This window comes from Tympanuchus pallidicinctus, unplaced genomic scaffold, assembly GCF_026119805.1.
Source record: "Tympanuchus pallidicinctus isolate F22 unplaced genomic scaffold, pur_lepc_1.0 scaffold1, whole genome shotgun sequence".
NCBI lineage: Eukaryota > Metazoa > Chordata > Aves > Galliformes > Phasianidae > Tympanuchus > Tympanuchus pallidicinctus.
This window is the reverse complement of record NW_026294618.1, coordinates 4569815-4582933: the sequence shown is the minus strand read 5'-3', so window position 1 is coordinate 4582933 and position 13119 is coordinate 4569815.

Sequence of the window (13119 nt, the reverse complement as noted above, 5' to 3'; positions counted from 1 at the left end):
GTTACTTAACCATTCCATTATTTCACTCAGGCTCCCGGTGGGTTTCAGTTGCACAAGACATCTTTCTGACGAAACTGGCAACGGCTTTTAAAAACTCCAGATCAATTATATCTCCCAGGCCATGCTTGAGACTTTAAAAGAGGTTAGTTAGGCAGGATCTTCATGTTACACATCTGGGTAGAAAATGCAGAGGCATTTTTTCTTTCCTGCCTGCAGTTAAGGAAGGTTTGTGTCGTTCCTTTGATGAAATTGTTTGTCGTTTGGAGAGTTGGGGGCTTGCTCAAAGAGGAAAATTTTGGCTGGTCTGTGTGGCAAAGCTCCAACGGCTTTAATGAATGCAATGTTGGTCACTTGAAAAACAGGATCAGCAATATGGTAAGGACGTGATAGCCCTATTTTCCAGTCCTGGTTATAAAGTACCAGATAACACTGTTATGTCAGAGGGCAGCTCCCATTAGTGGGGATGAATGACGAGCCAGTGGCTAAAACACCAAACTGAGCACAGGATCAGGTATCTTCTCCCATCTCCATTGCAGCAAGGCTTTGTGCCTGGGGTTGGTCCAATTCTTCTGTTCAAAATGGTATCACAATCCAGCATGACCTCTTCCAGCAAGCTTTTTGGTGAGGAAATGACGCCAATGAACTTTTTAAACAGCAACTCCTATAGCTTTCTTGATTTTTGCAACCAAGTCTTACTCCAACAGTTTTCTAAATGAATACTGAAATGTTCATTTATGGAAAGAAAAAAATATCGACTCACTACTTTGAGGTCATATCGTTATGCAAAAAACCACATGTGCACAACTTCCCACCTTTTTAAAAAATCAACCCTAAATTTGACTTGTTCTAAGTACCTAATGGGAGCTGCAATTTCTTGTTAATTATATAATTACTCCAGATTGTTATGTAGCGCTGGCAATTAAACACTTGAAATACTTTTAGCTTGAAGAAAGTAATTACGTAATTCCAGTGAAATCATGCAGGCAAAGTTGCTCTGGGTGCTGCTTCCTCTCCCCTGGGACTTCATGGCCATGAGAAGCAGATGCAGTGGTGAATTCTTCTGCAAAATGCAAGGCTCGGTCGTTGCTTTGGACCACCTGAAGGCCAGGATGGGTGTCCAATAACAGCTAACATGAACAGATGCCATATTTATACACATGGGAAGAGTGAGATGGATGTGCATAGAAGAAATACACTCAGAAGAAGCATCAGCACAGTCGCCCAGGGGAACTTCCTGTCACACTACCCAGGGTGGACCTACTGTTGGGAGTTGGATGGGAGGGGTTTGCCTTGACTCAAAATGTGCATTTAATGGTGAGGCATCCCCTACAGAACCATAGGATCATTAAAGCTGGAAAAGAACACCAAGACCACCAGGCCCAACCCCATCCCATCCCCAGCATGCCCACAGACAATGTCCCTCAGTGCCACATCTCCACGTTCCTTGAACATCTCCAGGGACAGTGACCCCACCACCTCCCTGGGCAGCCTATGCCACTGTATCACCACTCTTTCCAAGTTTTTCCTAATAACCAAACTGAACTTCCCCTGGCACAACTTATGGCCATTACCTCTCACTCCCATCACTACATACAGTCACAGTGATGGCTCAAGTGTAGCCAATTGGCATTCACCACCTTTTTCCGCATGCTTGGACCAAGACCCCACAGTGCTACTTGTCTGACCAACACAGGAAGAAAAATCTCTTTGTCCCCAATATCTCAGTGTACCACCCCTTGACACCTAATGTTTTTAACTCAGGTGACAGTTTTGTCTCTGCAGTTTCTCAGTCCCTTCTGTCTATGCCAAGGCACTCAAAAGACCCATTAGTCTTCAACTCCATATTTCAATTTCTTCCTTTAGAACAGCAATGATAATAATTATGAAGTCAGGAGCATCTTTTAGGTCTGATCCCAAATATTGTACCACATAAAAACAACTATGAATAGCAATGCTGTCCTCAAACTGCTGAATACTGTGACTTTTTACTACATCTTTCATAGAGAAAGCAGCTGTATGAGTAATGCCGTGATGACACCATTGCGTTAACTTGTTGGTTCAGATTTTGGGTAGGTTTTGAAGATGATTATAGTGTTTTTCATAGAGAGAAATGGGTTAAAAATGAGTAATAAGAATAAAAATAAACACCAGGCCGATGTTTTCCACAGCCCCCAAGAAACAAAAAACGCTGGGACCTGACATCATTCAGTGTAGAAAAAAATCATTGATGTCTGTTGATTTTGCATCAGGAGCCTCCATGCTGTATTGTTTATGCCGAAGCTGTCATGGTTCAAAGACCAGGATTTTCCAGAGATTTTGGTTCTGTTTCTATCCCATAGTCCCAATAACTTTTCCCTTCTTGCTTAATATGTATTTTTTTTTCCATGGCAATAAAGGAGGAGAGCAGACCCTCTTCACACTCTGATTCTCACACCCATCTTGAAGAGGACAGCATGGACTTGGAACCTTTCTTTGGCCACTTCACTGCAGACATGTGGCCAAATCCCATCTTCCCCTTACCACCATTATGTGGATTTACCATCTCTCCTCCATGAAGCCAAAACTCAGACTACTCCTTTCTGGACCTGGAGAACAGAGCAGTGACTCCACCTTCAGAGGAAAAAAGTCTCGTCTTATATCTTAGAATTATAGAATCATAGAATCCTTAGAGTTAGAAGAGACACCTTCACAGGTCATCTAGTTCAACTCCCCTGCAATGAAGAGGGACATCTACCTGGACTCGTGTTTGACACTGTCCTGCATGACATTGGAGAAAAATGGATTTGATGGATGGACTGTTTGCTGGACGAGGAATTGGTTGGATGGTTGCACGCAAAAGGTTGCAGTCAACAGCTCAGTGTTCAAGTGGAGAAGATGAGTGGTGTTCCTCAGGGACTGGTGCCAGGACCAGTGTTATTTGACACCTTTGTAGGTGACTCAATGAAGTAATGAAGTAATACTCAATGAAGTAATAGACACAGCTTTTACCTGCATGAAAACTAAAAAAGTTTAACCCCCAATTTGCTAGAATGCATTTGCAAACCCAGCTCCTGCAAATCAGCCTAGAAACAGTGCTCTGTCACTGAAATGATTAGAGTTTTGACTGGATAGCAAAAAAATATATATATATATATCAAAAATCAAAATAAATAATAAAAAAAATTCCAACCTTTTTCATTTTGCCCCTCGTAAGCAAGGGGCAGTCCTCTGTTTATTCATTCCTAGAGCTGAAACCAGAATGGAATGCTAAATGGATTAATTAGCACTACATCACTCTAAATTTAGACAGCTTCCTTTCAAAATTAGATTTCTTCAGGTTTATGCCATTACATTTCTTAAATGTACATTCTCAATCACATTAGCAATTATGAATACATTACATTTATTTTCTTTCTGAAATATTTTACTGTTATACCCTAGGATATAAAATGCACACACTATCCTACCAGAAAGAAATGTGAGGTCACTACCACTCGCGACTTTATTGTAAACCATAGGATTTTAAAGATAATCCTGAGAACCTCCCCAGGATCTAGCAGTGTCTCCTTGCTTGAAAACACCAACTCTCACATTTCATGCAAGTTTTTATCTCCTGGAGTTGCAGAGCATCTACAGAGTGGCAGCTCTAAACACAGGAGGTGAATAAAAAAACGTGTTTACTCTTCGTAGAATCACAGAATAGCCTGGGTTGGAAGGGACCTCAAAGATCATCTACTTCCAAGTCCCAGTCATTCAGATTAAAACTTGATGTGCAGTAATAATTCTTGGCACTAATCTCAGGACTTTTCAACACCAAAAGTTAACACTGCTTAAAATTATATGTAATTGATATAACACGTCAAAGTCAATACAAGCCTCGTATCTTCTGGCTTTCAGGGTAGAACATAGGCCCTGTTTGCTCAGTTTTCTGCTGCCATGTGTAGAATGAAGAAATCACTAATGGCTTTACTTGTCAGCAGAGAGGAGATCTTCTTGTTAGCCTGCATTCTGAGTGCTATGAAGGTAGCTTTTGTCTCACCACCATCACGGCATAGTGGTTTGTATTTGAGCATAGATCAGAGACATTGGCCCTCCTCAAAGAAGCTAGTTTCAGTGGGGAAAGCAATATAATGCTGGACAACTGTGTAAAATTGCTTTGAGGTCAAACAAAACCGGGTCTTTAGTCTGAGCACTGTGCCAAACAGAGAGCTGGGGCACAGCAAATGGATTTGGGATGCCTGATGCCAGCCAGGAGAGTCTTACTTCCAAATTCTGCTTTCCAGCAACAAGGTGGACCATCAAGGCCTGCATGTCAGGGCCGATACAGAAGTGCTTGTTCAGCTTTATCACATCCAATGTGAGGTCATAACAATCTGCTGTAGGTGGGATTATCTCCTCCTATGTGACACTGTGCAGGTAAATCATATTGGACAGACAACAATTTCATAATATTTGTCAGCAGATAGTCAAGGCGAAAAATGAACATTGCTTTTTAAGTAAATACATTGTCCTTGGACTTCTGTAAAGCATTTACATTGTACTGTGTAACACTACAATGTCAAAGAGATCTGCTTTTAATGGATTCAGGACAGGAAGATCTCACAAAGCACTCTGCAGAGGAGATTGCTGTCAAAAAGAGGGATGTTAATGTAAGATTCATGCAGATCAAAACAAAGTCCAACACCATTCCACATACTTATAAGTCACTGACAAATAAATATAGGAGCACGGCTGATGAACTGGGCAGGTATTCCTTAGATTTACTGCAGAATGGTAAATCAAAGTGAGGAAAGGACAGACAGTTTTATTGCACCCTAATCCAAACTTGTTATGAGCAAGAAACAATATGGTGGCCTTCTCTGATAGCATAACTGCATGAGTGGAGAAGAGCTACTGGTATCATCTAAAAAAGGCTTTTGACAGAGTCCTCCACATCATGGAATCACAGAATGGTAGAGTTGGACGGGACCTTAAAGATCATTTAGTTCCAGCCCCTGTAATAGGTTGTTTACCACCAGCTCAGGCTGCCCAGGGCCCCATCAATGGCCTTGGGCACCACCAGAGATGGGGCACCCACAGCTCCAGGCAGCAGAGCCAGGGCCTCACTGCCCTCTGAGTAAAGAATTTCTTCCTACCTCCAGCTTAAGTCTCCCCTCTTTCAGTTCAAAGCCATTACCCATTATCCTATCACTATCAGACCATACAAAAAGTCAGTCCCGCTCCTGCTTGTAAGCTCCCTTCAAGTACTGGAAGGCTGCAATGAGGTCTTCCATGAGTCTTCTCTTCTCCAAGCTGAACAGGCCCAATTTCCTCAACCCTTATTCATAGGAGAGGTGCTCCAGCACTCCAGTTATCTTTGTGGCCCTCCTCTGGACTCATTTAAACAGGAAAAATCATTGAAGCTTTGAAGTTTCATAAGAAAGATAGAATGGGAATTTCCTTTTTCTTCAGTTTTCTATTACAGGCTAAAACTTCAGGATTCAATGGCTATGACACTGCTTCACCAAGCTAACACTCACCTTGTGTCTAAGGTAAAGAAATAGAACTCAACACTTGGCCAGACATGTGCAAGTTCCATGTAAAATACACCAATACCCTATTTTTTTCCAATTTCGGACTGGCTACTTTCTGTATCATATTTAGGGCTTGTCTCTCTGGTCACTCTCAGCAAGGGTCAGAACCTTGTGTCCTACTTGGAGCTTAATTTTCTGTCTCTTTCTTACATTGAAAAGCGAATCTTTGATGTTTTTTATGTTCATCATCATGCCTTTCTGCAACTTTATATCTGCCTTGATTGTACTGTCTGGCAAACAGAACTGCCTTGAATCAGAATAACAGTGATGCACAGACTGTCAGCCTGAGAGAAGCCAATCTTGTTCTCCTTTTAATCATGTGGGCTTTCCCTTTTCCAATTCTTGATGACTTTCCTCCTACAGGAGATGAGTAGGATATTTTGGCTTTGACTATTGTAACATTTTTCTGCATGTGTTCTCTTTCATTCCTGATTTTTCTTCAAAAGTGACTGCCCATGTTGCATTTCCCATGTTAACGGCAGCAAGAAATAAAAAAGATTTGTATTTCTCCTTCAGCGGCTTGTGACAGATCTTGAAACCTGTGCTCATTGTGCAGTTAACCATCGTACTCTGTACTGTTACTATCTTAGGGACTGGTGGATTAATTTAATTAATTGTCTGTACATGAGAAGGAAGGAGGGATGCTTGTTCCCATTTCATCCATGTGGTGTTTAGGCATAGAAAACTGGAACTCACCAAGAACGCATGGGAAAGGTGCTGCAATGCCGAGGAGTTCACACACAGCTCTGGTGCTTTTCTGGTGGCATCACCCCAAGACTCTCTCCTAGTGCTGGCAGTTCCGTGGAGCTATCTAGAGAGGCACCCAAAACGTGGGCATGCTGTTCTACCCATGATGCTTCACATGGTCGTACGGTTTTAGCAGCTCATCACCTTGCAGCTGCTGGTAAGTGCACGTAGTGGAGCAATAATCAAAGTAGGATTCTGCTTTTAATTATATCCTTTGCAACACACTGAAATCAGCGGTGTTGCACAGCCACATCTAAATGCTCAAATAAGAAAAGTGAAAAAGTGGAAGTGAAAGGAGTTTGGTAAAAATTTCCTGTTCTGTTGGAGTAACCAGAAATTGAGTTGGTTTTGTAGATCTCTTGCCGAGAGCAAAATTTGGTCTTTTTGCTCTCTTTTTCTGCTTTTTCCAATTAATTTCTTTATCGTTATGGATATGCAGGATTAAAAGAAGAAGAAAGATTGAATATCAAAATCACTAAAGGATAACTTTGAAAACCAAGCAATGATTCATTTAGAATCAGCATCAAACTTATGCCTCTCCCCGGTGTTCTCCATAAACTCAAAAAAATAGGTGTTCCAACAAGAACAGTTAATTATATAGACATAATGTGCAGAAAGACATTTATAAAATCTTCTAAAGACTGATGGGAAGATCAGAGAATCACACAGCATTTGCAATTAAACAGAGAAATAATCTGGATTTCTGGTTGTGTGTTGCACCATTGGCGGTAATCCTATAGTGGCTTATAATTAAACAGTTGTGAAAGCAACGAAGCCTGTCCCTAGAAGATCAGGTGATGAAAAAACATGCTGTGATTCTGGAATAATAGAAATCTGCATTGATTCATCCTCAGTATTCAGTGAATTAACCATTTCCTTTCTTTTGCACTTTCCTGATTTTCTCATTGAGACAACTGCATGTGGTTAAACAACTTCCTGGTTTCTTAGAAGACAGAATAAATCCACTAAGTATTTTTATCCACAAGAAACGTGGTATAGAGTAAAGGATACTTCATTTGAAAAGAAGTGCTTTTCTGTGCGTGCAGAAGTAACTTTTTTCTTTGGAAATTTGTGGCCTTCGTGATACAAAATACACCCCTTTGTTGTATTTTTTAAGAATCCACAGGTTCCATGCACTTGGCCTCTAAGTCCCACTTTAACATCAGCACAGGTAAACAGTGAAACTATTAAATTTTGGTGAAAAAAGTCCTTCTTTGTGACCTTCTTTGCGTTAGCTCTGGGAGCTAACAACCTTCCTTGTTTCTATAGGTTCGTGTGGAAGTTGAAAAGCTCTCACAATATCCCATGGAGACATATGATTTATATTCAGAACAGGTGTCAGAAGTGACAGCAAGATTTTCCATCGGAGATCTCCTCAATTAACCCCAAGACATGCAAATTGGCATTTTTACTTATATTCTCCAAGGTCTCGGGCTGGTGATGAGCGGAGTGCTGTCTCTCATTAGCACACCTGTAAGAGCTGTGCAGTAGCATGCACAACTCACAGCATCCCAATGTTTTCCAATTCCATTCCCAAATCAGCAGATCCACTCTCACAGGAGGCAGGAGAATGCTCAGATCCCACCAGAGCCTAATGATGGTCAAGAACATCCACATTGACAAGGTTTTGGTGGCTGTCACCTCCAAAGCCTGTTAGGACTGGGACTGAGGAAATATTTAACCCTCTGAAATATGAGAAAGGCGCCAATTAGGAAATTATAGACCTTGAAAAATGCTGCTTATCCAACCAAGGTATCTCAGTTGAGTAGTATAGCCATCAGTATGTCAGTTTTTGGAAGAATCAAAGTACGGCAATCTAGTGAACCAGGATAGGATCTTGGTTTGGGTTAAAACCAATAATTATGACAATATTTTTGCTGGGTTTATTTTAATCCAGGTCTGTTTGCAATCTCAAGACCTCAGTGGAGCGAACATGAGTCTACCATAAACTGGTTGATTTCTCTACTCCATCAGTTAAAGAAAAGCAGCAATCTTCCCTTTTCTTCTTATGCCTTCAAAGGATGTCCCAGGTTAGAAGAAACATTGCATCTTCATGTGAGGAAATTTTTAGTCCACAGATCACAATAGTAGGGAAAAGTCTGACAGCACTGTACTGGATTTCTCTGCTCTGGAGGGGAGGAACATGGCTTAAGACACCATTCCCTTGGGAAAGGTATGGATAATGGGCAGACCGAGTCTATGGGGCATGACAGAGAAGATATGTGCAGGAGTAGCTATAAAGAGGAGTCAGGAATAGCTGTAAAGTTGCTCTGTTTGTCCTTCCTGGTATTACAGTGGCCCAGTATGAATGTAAAGGGGACTGGTTGTCTGGAAATAGAATCTTGGCCAAGGATTGACCAGGATTACCTATCCCCGGCAGAACCCAAGGCCAGGCTAGATGGGACTTTGGACAACCTGATTTGATGGGAGATGTCCCTGCCCATGGCAAGGGTTGGAGTTAGGTGGGCTTAAATGAGGTCTGAGAAGGGGTGAATCCTGGCTCCACCTCTTCTGGTCACTCAGGTGCATTGCTTGCACCTGATCTCCTCTAGGTTGGCCCTGCCTTCCCTCTAGGTGTTCAATCACTGTCTCAAGCTGTGACTTAGCATTTCCACTATAGCATCATAGCTAATTTCTGGGGAGAAGATAATCAGGACACCATTGAGAAAACGCGAAGTTACACAGGATTAATGTATACTCCTGGAGGAGCATTATCACAGTAAATAAAACTTGAAAGGCACTGCAGATGAATAAGTTAACTGTATTGATAAAACAACAGTCATGTCAACAGAATGCAGTTCCACATCCAAGAGAAGAATGTAACATAGGGTTACTGATGGATTGCTTGACCATAGCAAGGACAAAGTCCAAGATGTCCCAAAGAAGAACACTGTGGGACTACAAGATGCAGTAATAAGGCAAAAAGTCATGCACACTGAGTAAACACAATGACAAAATATGATGCTGAGGCTCAATATTTAGACACCTATGAGCAACTACTTCTTGGAGATGTAGTCAGGGGCGAAGGAACTCTTTGTGCAGCCTACATTTGCTACAGTGTTATTAAAAAGCTGCTTTTGTGAGAAGCTGTAATGCAGTGAGATTTGGTATTGTAGGAAGAAGGCAGCCAAAAATATCATCAGTGCAGGCTTGGATATAGCAAAGAGACCTATGAAAAATGATAATTTTTTAAAAGGAAATTAATAGGAGCCAGAAACGGGTGAGATGTTTGCAAACAGCATGGATGTTGTTTAAAGACACCATAGTAAAGGCTCAGAGAAAATACATGGTATGTATCAGAAAAGATTTTTTAAAAGACCAGAAGAAAGCTACTGTAGTTAAGGATCAGAGCACAGGAGACTATTACAAGCAAGAAGTCTTCGTGTTCAAACAAGGCAAAAATAGAGAGCACGCATTCTCCTACAAAAGGTAAAATAAGAAGATACGAAGAATACCTTTCTAGCATCATGAAAAGATTATTAATCCTTTTCCAAATATGACTGGGTTAGAAAACCTGTCAGGCAGCGTGAAGAGCCAGAGGACTGAGGTTTATGGTGAATAACTTCAGGTCTGCAGGATGCAGTGGATGCATGAAATAATGCTAAAGCAACTTGAATATGAAACTACTAGATTGGCAAATATGTTGCTGGACTTCTCACATCTCAGAGAATCGTGGCATGGCTGAGATTGGAGGCACCTCTGGGTCCATCTGGTCCAATCACCCCTGAGAAGGAGCACTTTGAGCAGGATGCCTGGGACCTTGTGAAACTGGGGAAGAGTCCACGTGGCTTTTGCAGACTGGAGTCTTGTTTAACAGAACTGTCAGCTCTCTGCAGCACCCACTATTGTGCCAGTGTGGTTGGTGTTGTCCTTGCAGGTTTTCAAAAGCCACTACTAAAAGCTGCTGAGTGCGAGAGGGCATAGGCATGATTATTACAGGAGGTAAAAAGTCTTTCACTGATTAGAGGATGAACAAAATGTTTTCACAAGATAGGGATGGCTAACAGGATCCTAGCACTGGGACATGGACTATTGGGCAAATCTGAAGTTACTCGACTATTCACTGATGATTTGAGGATGTGCAAATGAAAACCATTTGCAGAAACCTCATAGCTCCAAGAGGGTGGGTGATAAAATGGCAGCTGAGGTTCTGTGCTGTCATGGCAAATTAAAGCACATGGGGAAAAGCAGCTCTGAAACTCTGACAAGTGCTGGTGCTGAGGAGGGGCTGTCAGCAGAGATGTGATCTCAGAGCGGAGGCAGACAGGGCCATGAAAACATCAGAAAACCATTGCTCAGACAGAAATAAAAAGATTTCTTTCCCCCTCCAAATAATAAACTGAATGTTAGGAGCCGCTAGGAAGTGAAAAAATAATAAAAGAAAACCCATTGTTTCACATTTGTAAGACCACATCTGGCAAAATGCATCCAGTTTTTAGTCTCCCCATCACAAAAATCATGTTGACAAACTGGAGTGAGACTATTGGTGCCCTCAACATTCCTAAAGAAATGGAGTACACAAAATATGAGGAAAGGTTAAAGGAATTGAGATTAATCTTATGAAAACAAGGCTGAGTGGATTTTGTTGCCACCTTCAACTGCCTTAATGGAAATGTTCAGAAGATTGAGCCAAAGTCTTTTTGTAGGTGCAGAGAGAAGGATGAGGTTCAAGTGCACACAGGCAGCAGCAAGGGTGGTTCTGGTTAGACAGATGGGAAAAGAATCCTTACTATAAAGTAACCAAACATTGAATGGGCAAAGGAATTGCCACCCTTGGGATACTCAATGCCCAGATGAACAAAGGCTGTGAGCCGTCTGGGCTAATCTGGCCCTCCTTTGAGTGTAGGATTTGAGCAAAGATCCCTCTATCTACTTATCACTCCAGTGTTGCATTGCAACTCTGTAAGTCATGGCCATGCAGGTGGCAACCGTGCTCATGGCAGGGGATTGGAACTAGATGAGCTATAAGCCCCTTCCAACCCAAGCCATACTATGTGCCCTCACATCTTGTAGAACATACGCTTATTGAAAAAAAGATATAAAATTCTACATCTATTTTCTAGTGGGCTCATTCAGAAGAGATTACTCAGCAGACTGGGTCCCCATGCTAAGGCTACACCAATGCAAGGCTTGGCCTAGCCTAGCATTTTCTATAGTATGCTATATTGGGGAAACAGTGAGCTCAGTCCTTCCTGTGGCCTTGAACGCTGCTTCCATGTGTTGGCACGTCTCTTGCCTGGTGACATGTTTCTATAGGTGAAGTAAAAGTGCTCAAGGTGGAAGCTGTTGGCAGAGAAAGAGAAAAGCTGCTGCCAGGGCCTCTGAGCCTCACGGTTCTGAAAGCTCCTCTCTTCCCCATCTGCCTTTCTAACCAGCAGAGCATTCTGTAACGTCTGTATTTAATTCTGGCATGTTGTGAAGGGCAGAGGGGGGAGAAGCAGTGGGTTTTGTACCAGTTATCATTCTATCCAGTGGCAAGCTATACTTTACGTTGGGGAAAGATGACTAGACGCATGCTTTTGTGACATCAAGTTAGATCTTGGGATGTTGAAAATAATAGGAAAAATGCATTTCCCATTAACTACTCTAGGAGCAGCTTGCACATTTCTGAAAGCAGATGGCATGATGTATATTAAATTATCACTTATGTCGGGGGGCTTATTTTAAGGATGGAAGTGTCGTCTCTTGGTGTCTGTGCCAGAACTGCTCATCCCCAAATGAGGGTTTTTGCATGCCTCTAGCTATCCTGGAAAATACTTGAAGGAACACACCCTCCCAAAGACAGGTTAAAACTGTACCATCGTCTTCTTGTTTTGCATCTTTCAGTGGAAAGGGAAAGCGGTTTTTAAATCCTACTTTAAAAAAGAAGGGTCCAAACTTGCATGAACTGAAACAAAAGAAAATTGCAGATTTCATTGTAAATCTCCTTCATGTAGCTCAAGGGTTGCATTGACAAAAATAACATGAATAAGTGGCGCAAAAATGCCTTGTAAAGAAGTCTAAAGCAAATGTTGAGCCATCAACAATATTTATAACCTCTCACACTCGGAATAGAAGATACCAAGGGACTGCAATTACAGAGATATGACAAATGCTGAATTTTTAATGACTCCAGCTGTAGGACCCTTCATGGTCTGAGAACACTGCAGCTGGGAGTCATAACCTCAGTTTTATCCATGTACATTGGTCCTATCTTATGCACTGTCCAGTTTCTCCGTAAGAAATATTGCTATTGACCACCTACAGAGTTATGTTCAGTTTTGCAGATATCTAAGTTCCATTTTTCACCTTGTTTTGCTCCTCTCCATAGTCTAGGCTCATGATAGACTACTCTTCTGTCTCACTTGCAATGCTTTGCACTCATTCTGATGCCTTATGCCACACAATTGTCAAAACACACTCTTCTGTGAATGAACTGCACTTTAATCCTCTTCACACCACTATTTCTAAATTAGTCTAGTAATTCTATCCAACCACCATGTAAAACTCCATCCGAGAATCAGCTCCTGCACAGGACTCACTATGGGTTTGAGATACTCTGTCTCATTTGGAATATCAGCCCCTGGGGGCACGAGAGGTGACCAAGTCCCATTGATTGCCCTAGGACTGAAATATGTAGAGAGCCTACAGAATTTCAATGCCTCAGTATGTTTGAAGATCTGGACCTGTGCCTTCCTGCACGTGCTGCAAAGCAATACGATGCATAGCAATTCCAGTAACAAATGGAATCTAAAAGTCAGTATGTGGTGTATAATAGTTGAGTATGTGTTCTGATCTATTTTACATATCCTGTTAACTTCTTTCCCTCCAAATATACTAT